Raw genomic sequence first — 9,899 nt, forward strand, 5'->3', positions numbered from 1 at the left:
GTAATTATGTGTGTTGCTACTGTTTCATACTCATCCATTAAACAATTTCTGTAACCAGAGGATTGCCACAGGATAATTGCTTTAAGAATGATATCAATTCCATTCAAAACCCATGCTGAGAACAGGAAAAGACTAGGCTTCTATGAAAGTGGTACTCTTGGGGAGATAAATGTTGGAGAAGCAATAGAAAAATGTCTGTTTCACTTCTCCTCTAAGTTGCTTTTTATAGTTTGCCAAGAACAAATTTAACCCTTTTACCTGTTAAGGAGAAGATTAGATTTGGTTTGTGTGTGTGTGTGTGTGTGTGTGTGTGTGTGTGTGTGTGTATTCTGAGAAAATAAAGAGCTTCCCAGGTGGCACTAGTGATAAAGAACCTGCCTGCCAATGCAGGAGACATAAAAGAGGTGGGTTCAATACCTAGATCCCTGGAGAAGGGCATGGAAACCCACTCCAATATTTTTTCCTGGAGAATTCCATGGACAGAGGAGTCTGGTGGGCTCCAGTCCACGGGATTGCAGAGTCAGACAGGACTGAAGCGGCAGCATGCATGCACAAGGAGATAAAGTACAGCAGAGATGCCGTGTGGAGTAAAAGTCATTCTGCGACTTTCTAGTCTGGAATTTGAACTGCCTCAAATATTCTCTTTCTCTCTCCATGCTGGATTGTCTGTAGTATTTAGGGATATGTGACCCACATGAAGGCAGCCCAGAAAGGACATCAGAAGTTAGGATGACATATTGGTCTACTTCCGTACCCTGGGTCAAGACTCCAAAAATCCCTTTGTATCACTCAGGCTAGCTAAAGAACCTCCCAGTCAAAATGACCCCCAACCTTTTTAACATTGGATGGTCTGAGTAAGCAATTAAGTCAGAGATTTGGCTAGCATGATTGAAAACCTGATTTCTGGCTCTCCTGAGTGGCACCACCAGGCCTGAGAATATTTGGGGAGATTCAGGGAGGAGAGAGAACCCTAAGGATCAGTAATTTCTAAGACAATAACTTTATCTTGTTTCTTATCTCCTTTGGGACAGTTTGTCTCTTAGGGACATGCTTAAGGGCTATGAACCAAGACTCCTCTGGTTAGAAAATCCAGTAACTAAAACAAAGGGAAAAGTGAATATATTGAGCTTGAATAATTTGCCTTAATCCTATCTTCTATTAATTCCTGATACAGTATCCACTTGTGTTCCCCGAGTATGCCTATACACAGGAGGGAAGCACATACTTTTTTGCATTAGCTGTTTGGAACAGAATACAATATTCTGAATTTATGACTTCGTACAAATATTTTCCCTCCTTAAAAATACCATTTTTAACTCTAATTCCAGCTAATCATTCAACGACAATATCAATTTCTCCTTTCTCTTGAATCCTATTAGTAATAGTGAATCTCTCCTTATAGATTAAACAATAGACAGAAAAAAGATTTAAAGTTCAAACTCTGCAGTTAAATTGACTGTGGTTCTAATCTTTTTACCAGCTTACAGACCCACACCCATGGGCACATTACTTAATGTTCCTGAGCTTTTTCATCCAAATGTGGAAATAATAGTAAGTTCCTCACCAAAGAACTGCAGTGACAGTTTAAAGAGATTTTTGCTGAGTCTAGTTTATAGTAAATGCTCAAAATACATTAGCTATTTTTAATAGTGAATTTTGTATCTTCACCTTCCTCAAGGTGAAGCAAGGATAGGGCTTCCTTGGTGGCTCAGATGGTAAAGAATCTTACCTGCAAAGCAGGAGACCCATGTTCAATCCCTGGGTCAGGAAGATCCCCTGGAGAAGGGAATAGCTATCCATTTCAGTATTCTTTTTTTTTTTTTTCATTTATTTTTATTAGTTGAAGGCTAATTACTTTACAATATTGTAGTGGTTTTTGTCATACATTGACATGAATCAGCCATGGATTTACATGTATTCCCCATCCCGATCCCCCCTCCCACCTCCCTCTCCACCCGATTCCTCTGGGTCTTCCCAGTGCACCAGGCCCGAGCACTTGTCTCATGCATCCAGCCTGGGCTGGTGATTTGTTTCACCCAAATAATATACATGTTTCGATGCTGTTCTCTCGAAACATCCCACCCTCGCCTTCTCCCACAGAGTCCAAAAGTCTGTTCTGTACATCAGTATCTCTTTCTGTTTTGCATATAGGGTTATTGTTACCATCTTTCTAAATTCCATATATATGTGTTAGTATACTGTATTGGTCTTTATCTTTCTGGCTTACTTCACTCTGTTTAATGGGCTCCAGTTTCATCCATCTCATTAGAACTGATTCAAATGAATTCTTTTTAATGGCTGAGTAATATTCCATGGCGTATATGTACCACAGCTTCCTTATCCAGTATTCTTGCCTAGAGAATCCCTTGAACAGATGAGGCTGGCAAGCTTCAGTTCTTGGGGTCGTAAAGAGTTGGATATGACTGAACTACTAAATGTTCACTTTCATTTTCATTAAAAATAGGACCAGCACAATAAATGTGTGCTGGATTATGCAGATCCAAGTAAGGGACCCTGTAGGTACACAGATATTTGAAATAGTGTAGAAGGAAAGCATCAAGATGCAACTAAGCCTCTGCACTTAAACAACATGTTTTATTTAAAGAAGATGTGTCCCTAGGGAAGCTTCCACATATTCATCTCTTCATGGTGAAGTGTCTTCACTTCTCTCTGCTCCCCTGCCTAGCTCCCTCTCTTCATCTGCAGTAGTTTCCTTGAATTCTCATGAGGTCTGGGTGTTTGCCTTTTCTGTATACATTTGCTCACTTTTCTTTGAACACAGCCCATTCTCTTCTGCTTGTCTCCATTTATTTGACAGAAGAATCCATAGAACTTTGCAGTTCAACTGTGATATCTTTCTAATATTTTATTTTTATCATCAGTTATTAGAATAAAGAATGGTGATTGTGGATTTCACAACCTTTATTCTCTAATTTCTAGGAAGAAAGCAACCAGGAAATAATAGAAAATTTCCTTAGACTCACCCTGCGGCTCAGAATCCACACTGGCTACATGCTTTTGTATTCCCTCTTCTTGGGGGATGAGGAGCTTTATTAGCCATTGTTAATTGCCTTATCCTATTCAGCAAACTAGCAGTTTTATAAATTAACACACGCTGAAGGAGAGAGGGAGAGGAAGAGAGCAAGAGAGATCCAACAAACTTCTATTTCTGCATTTCTTCTGCTCTGGAAGCTTATTTTATTTGGATTTCAATTGCACCAGAGTTCATTTTAATTGCTTTGTTGAATAGAGTCCATATTTTTTCATGGTCCAGCTGATAAATCTTCACAGTATGTTAGGTTTTGCAAAGTTGTAAATGGCTAATTTATTTTACATTCATTTTTCTGCCAGGGTTGAAAGGACATATCTGAGTCTTGACATGAACTTTTAGCACCTTTTCATCTATAGCATTTATTCTCCTCAATGATGTTGTCTCCGGCAGAAAGCCCATGAGTCGTATAAGGTAGACAGCATTTGATGGTTGAGTTTATCCTCCATTTAGGTAGTGCATGCAGGGGTACACCTCCCCAGCCATCTCTCAGAACAAAAGAGCTTCCCTCAGCTGCCAAGAATACTGATGACTAACAGCAAATAGTACAATCCCTCTCTGGGTGATGCTCTCAGCCAAAGAGTTGCTTCAAAGCCCAAGGACAAGCTCCTCTCTAGGGTCTGGATGCACCCTACCCTAATCAATATATGGTTATGAAACCTGGGCCCCTTGCCTTAAAGGGAACCACATGGAAGGGTCATCCCACTTCTTCCCATTTCTGGGGAGTTGACTCAGGCCTTTCTTGGGACTGAATCATAGGTAAATCCTCTCTCCAACTTTATTTCTATCTCTTCCTCAAATGTGTTTATCTTGAGAGCATTTCTCAAAGAACTTCTGTAGGGTTTTTTGTTTGATTGCTTGGGCACACCACACAGTTTGTAGGATCTCAGTTCCCCAACCAGGGATTGAACCCAAGGGCACAGCGGTGAAAGCCTGGAATCCTAATCACTAGGCTACCAGGGAACTCCCAAAAGACTGCTGTTTTCATAGAGATTTTATTATGATTTAGGTATGGTAAGGCCAACAGTCAGGAATTGATTGTCATTAGGAAGATAGTTTGTTACCTACAGGCTTAGTATTGGCTGTCTTGTGATAATTTCAGTGGGTTCTGGGTCATAGAGGCTGCCCTTAATTGCCTGGTACCTGACCCTGGTAGGACAAGTAGCTGGAGGTATGGGTTCTGGATTGTTAGGTTTGCATTTTTTACTGTCTTTAGAAACTGGGTAACCCTTCCAGTGTTGGCAAGGGCAGAGATATCAAAGCATTAAAATACAGAAAATAAAAGTTATGGTTAATACAACATCCTATAAAAATCTTCACCTCAGGGTCTGTGTCCCCAGGGGCCAGATCAAATTCTGTCTCAACATCCACAGTTCATAGTGTTTTAGACTCACAGTTCTCCACATATTGTAGTGGTAAATCTTCAACAGCTGATTTTCCAAAGGAAAAAAAAAAAAAATCCCTGATTGATAACATTTGCCATTTTCCATGATGTAATGCCCCCATCATAGCTGATTTCAAGCTGTAAACATGAGGTCAATGAAAGTGAAGTTGGGAAGAATGCACACACATCAGTATACCACTGCCTGCTGCTTAAGGAGAATAAAGTCATTTTTGTAAAGTGTATTTGCCAACTAGAGTATAGCCAAATGCTACATAACTAGAATTCAATCAGTGAGCATGCCCTGCTAGGCCCTTTCCAAACATTTCCCACATATTACTGGTTTGTAATCTGATTTTCTCTGGATTTCCACAGAATAGGAAATGGAATTAGACTGGCAATAATAATCTGTACTCCAATAGTCTTGTCAATACTTCTTTAGGATCCTTAGGAGAAAATTGCAGTTTCCTTAAATGTTTTTAGAAACTCTGTGTGGTGAATTAGAGCTGCTTAAGAGCATCAGCTCTTAGAGGATAATGTCAGTAAAATGGGAGAATAAGTAAGTCTTGGAGTTTCCTTCTACCCATAAACATGCTGATTCAACAACCATTCAGAGAAAAATTCCCTTGGTGGGAAATCCAGAAGCTAGTTGAGAGGTTCCTACACCTTAGGAAAGTATAAAATCAGGCCCATTGAAACCAGAGGAGAAATTTTAGACACCTTCTTGCCAAATCCCTACCTCTGGTATAGTGCCAACTGATCAGAGGGAAACACTGCATCCCCTAGCTTCTCACTGGAGAAGGAAAGAGTTGGGCTATAGTCCATTGCTTCAACTTTTCCAGGAGATCTTGAAGGACTAGCTTGTGTTTTGATGGTCATGTAACCCTTAGGGGACCTGGGATGCTCTAGCTGCAAGAAAGGGAACAGAGATGATGATTTGGGCTAGCACTCTGCATAACCTCTCTATCTGGCTTAGCACAGAGTAAGGGCATGCAAAACCCCAACTCACCGCTTTTCCCTGGGAAGGGAAAGAGAGTTGGACCACATGGCAAATGCACCAACTTTTACAGGAGCTGCTCAAGGACTGGCTTTTGTCTTGTTTGTCTTAGTGTACTAAAAGAACCAAACATAGTCCAGCCACTGGAAGGGTGGTAAGAACAGAGATGGTGGTTTGACGTAGCATGTAGCTCATTACTGCAGCCCTTCTAGCACAAAACAAATAAGTGAGAGGCCTCAGTTCCTGGCTTCTCCCTGGAGAGGGAAAGAATTGTCAAGAACATCCAGTGGTCCAACTTTCCTGGGGACTGCCTGTCTCTGGTCTAACTCGTTTCAGTGCTCTTCCAGGATCTCACATACTTTTAATGCCTGGAGGCTATTAAGAATGAAGAGGTGTGAGAAAGGCCCTTCTCCCCTGAAATACGGAGGAGAGTCCCCCCTTGCTTGTTCCTGCCTTCTGATGGGTTTCTGTCCATCCTTGTCATTCATTGGCTTGTGGATACATCACCCCAATTCTCTGTATCACATGCTCTTTGTATGTCTTCACATTGTCTTCCCTCTGTGCCTTCCTGTCTGTGTGTCCACATTTCTACTTTTTATAAAGATACCATACTTGATTAGAGCCCACTTTAATGACCTTATTTTAATGATTACCTCTGAAAAGACCTTATTTCCAAATAAGGTCACATTCTGAGTTACCGAGTGTTAGGACTTTCAATGTGTCTATTCTTATAGGGCAAAATTTTACTTATAGCAATCAAAATAATCACTAATTATGCAAAATACTTATAACAAACAAGAAATATGAAAGAACCTAAACCAAAGTGCATTTTAGTCAAGTTGTTTGAAACTAGTGAAGAAAGAAAATTTTCATATCATCTGATGCAAATAGACGTGTTATATCCAGAAGAACAAAGATAAGTTTTTTTGTATTTCCTTTAAAAATTTTTAATCACTTATTTATTTATAATTGGGGTGTAGTTGCTTTACAATGCTGTGCTAGTTTCTGCAGTGCAAAAAAAAAAAAAAAAAAGAATAAGCTAAAAGTATACGTACAAAGCTCCTACCCACCGGGGCCATCACTGAGCATGAAGCTGAGTTCCTTGTGCTATCCAGCAGGTTCTCACGAGCTACTTGTTTTACACGTGGCAGTGCCCATACGTCATGCTTGCGTCTTGTTGGGCTTCTTGAATCTGTGGGTATACAGTTTTTTATCAACTCTGCAAGATTTTCAGCTATTTTCTTCTAATGCATGTTTCTTTTTTCCTTTTTTTGCTCTCTTCTCTGTGGAGACTAATTCTAAATATTTATATACAAAGGCACATGAAGTTGTCCCACTGCTCACTGATGCTTTTTATTTTTTCCAGTACTTTTTCTCTATTTTATTTAAAATAATTCCTATTGCTATATCTTCAAGCTCACTAATCTTTTTTTTTTATTTAATATCCAATTTAATTTTTAAAAACCTTCATGAAAAATATAACAGGATCACAACATTTAAAATAAGTACACTTACTAATCATTCCAGTAATTCATTGTAGTCATATTGACTATAGAATATGAAAAATAAATTCAGAAGTTCAATTACTTTAAAACACACTGCTTTTACTGTTGTCAAATTTTACATTTATGTATATAATCTATAGTGGAAGCAGAATTTCTCTCTAAAAAACATTATCTCTTTAAACTCTTGGCATATTAGAGCCATAAGCAATTTCTGTCATATAAAATTGCGTTTCAAATTTGATGTCTCAGTGGTAGGATATCACAGCCAGCATATATAATCACTATGTAGTGACTTGGCTTTCTAGTCACAGCCATTATTTTCTTTAATGTAGAAAGATTAACATATATTCTACAGGAGGCGTCAAGGTTAGTAATTCTATTGGATATGTCCTGACATAATTTTCAAACTGTACAATGACCCAGTTTTGTTACGGCCATATTTTATTTGCTGGCTAATGGGCAAAAGGCAGTAATTTAGTTTCATTATTTTCTTAAAAGTTTGTATTCCTAAAAATCATGAAAAAGTTGGAAAGATTTCTAAAACATTGAAACTTTAAATATATCTTATAAAATCTTGCTTATACAAAAATGCAAGCTACATATAAACATGAAACAGTTGTGATAATTTTATGCAAGTCTATTTTATGGTCTTCAGTTATATACAGAAGTTTTTCAGCTCAGTTACTTGTAAAAAGATCAATACTGGATTGAATTACTATTTATTGGCAAAGGCCAAAAAACTTACTTTAGCATTAATCTTTTACATGATTAAATGTAGAATTTCCTAACTTGAGATCACCTAAACATTGAAGGAAAATGAAAGGGCAATATATTCATAAACTAATGAATAATTTCACTGCAATGTATCATAAAACACAGAGAAACCACACAGATTTATGCATGTGTATGTGTATCTGTATCCATACACATATATATATATATATATATATATCAGTCTTAAAGCCTAATTAGATGCTGTTTCTAATTCCATACTGAGCTTTGCATTTTTTCTTACTCCACCAAATGAATAGCTTTTTGTTGTCATCTCATTCTTGAAGATAATATGGAGAAAATCTTGACCTCATTCTTCAGGGTATCCTTTACTTTTTTTTTTTAAATGCAACAAAATGCGCTGCTGGTGTCCTTTGCAAAGTAATCAGCCTTACTGGGTTGTTTGTTGGAATCAGCAACTGGATCCTTAGAGACATTAATCCCAAGCCCTAGTAATTAAAAATGACTATACTTGAAATAAAAGTTCAAGTTTTTTACCTTGCTATTTTCTGTAGCAAAGTTTCCACCAAAACCAAAGAAAGCATTTTCAATACTCCATTTTTTTTTGGTTTTTTTTCTTCACCTTCCTTTATTTCACCTTCCACAGTCTCTTTTAAGATACTATATTTTTACCATCCCATTGGCCCTGATGCTGGGAAAGATTGAGGGCAGGAAGAGAAGGGGATGACAGAGGATGAGATGGTTGGATGGCGTCATTGACCCAATGGACAAGAGTTTGAGAAAACCCCGGGAGATAGTGAGGGTCAGAAAAGCCTGGCGTGCTGTAGTTCATGGGGTTGCAAAGAGCTGGACATGACTTAGTGACTGAACAACAACAAAACAACAGATTGACTAATTCTAAGATGAAGTTGGAAGCAACCTACAGCTCTTTGAGTTCTCAGTAGTGGAACTTCCTACCTAAAATATCCTAGTCTTTAGTACCAGGGTCAAGAAGATTTCAAGAACCAGTTATGATTGTTAGTGGTGCTGCTACGCACTTCGGTACAGTTAAATGTCTTAGATTCTTAACCACTATTTTCTTTCACACGTTATAAATGTTATAGCTATTGCAGACCACAGATCTAGATACTGATAAAAACTCTATTTCTCTATGTTCAAAAGCATCCTTTTATGATCTTCACCTCAAGCTATTATGATCCTGTGTTCTACCACTAGACAGAATAGCCTGGAACAGGATCTTTTGTTCCATGATATTTTTAATTAAAGCAATTCCTGCTACTCCATCTATTCCTTTGACATTAACCAAGTGAGCAGAAGCTCCAGTGCCAGCAATCATTTAAAAAGAGACTCTTCTGTAGCCAAAGTCACATAACTCATATACCATACCTTCTAGATTATCAGAAGTTTACAGTAAATATTTGGCCCAAATTTTCTTCTGCTCTCTAGCATTTGTAGCCACTGTGATTGGATTTCAGGACTGAATAAGAATCATTTCAATCTAGTTCTTTAGCTAGTAACACTCTGAATCTGTGTTTTCTCCTGTGAAGAGAACACTTCCTCTAAGAATGACAGAGTCTGCAGGAAGTTTTTACTTCTATTGGAAGATGTCCATCATATTTCTCAAGGATGTAGTTCCATCCCTTTTCATTAAAGACATCATCTGGAAAGTTCATCCCTCTCTTGCTCTGCAATGTCTATTCTACTGTTCATCCTACCTAGTGAATTTTTTATTTAAGACCTTAATTTTCATCTTTATAAATTTGATTTATAAGTCAAACTCCGGGAAATAGTGAAGGACAGGGAAGTTTGGTATGCTGCAGTCCCTGGCATCGCAAAAAGTAGGACACAACTGAATCACTGAACAACAACAAAGTTTGATTTGGGTCTCGTTTATATTTCCCTTGCTTCTACTTAGCACACCCATTCTTTCTTCCAGTGTGCTAACTATATGGAACGTCTAGAGTGCTGGTAATGTTCTGTTTATTAACTTGGGTGGGGGATACCTGGTGTTTACATTATTTTGTAGATGTTAAATTTATGCTTTACATACAGTTATATAGTATTCCAAAATGAAAATTAGGTGATCCAAGAAATCATATTAGCTCTTCATGTCAAACATCCAAAATCCAACCATATCCCACCAGCTTCACCACTGCTACCCTAATCCATGCCTCCATCATTCATAGACTTGTTAATAGCAACACCCATCCCACTGGACTTCCTTCTTCTGCCCTG

At 38.2% G+C, this 9,899-nt stretch overlaps 1 pseudogene; it reads right to left on the minus strand.

Moving 5' to 3' along the window:
• Positions 1 to 8,561: 8,561 nt before the first annotated feature.
• Positions 8,562 to 9,337, minus strand: LOC110125952 (nicotinamide phosphoribosyltransferase pseudogene; annotated as a pseudogene).
• Positions 9,338 to 9,899: the final 562 nt, after the last annotated feature.

Source organism: Odocoileus virginianus, chromosome 3, assembly GCF_023699985.2.
Source record: "Odocoileus virginianus isolate 20LAN1187 ecotype Illinois chromosome 3, Ovbor_1.2, whole genome shotgun sequence".
NCBI lineage: Eukaryota > Metazoa > Chordata > Mammalia > Artiodactyla > Cervidae > Odocoileus > Odocoileus virginianus.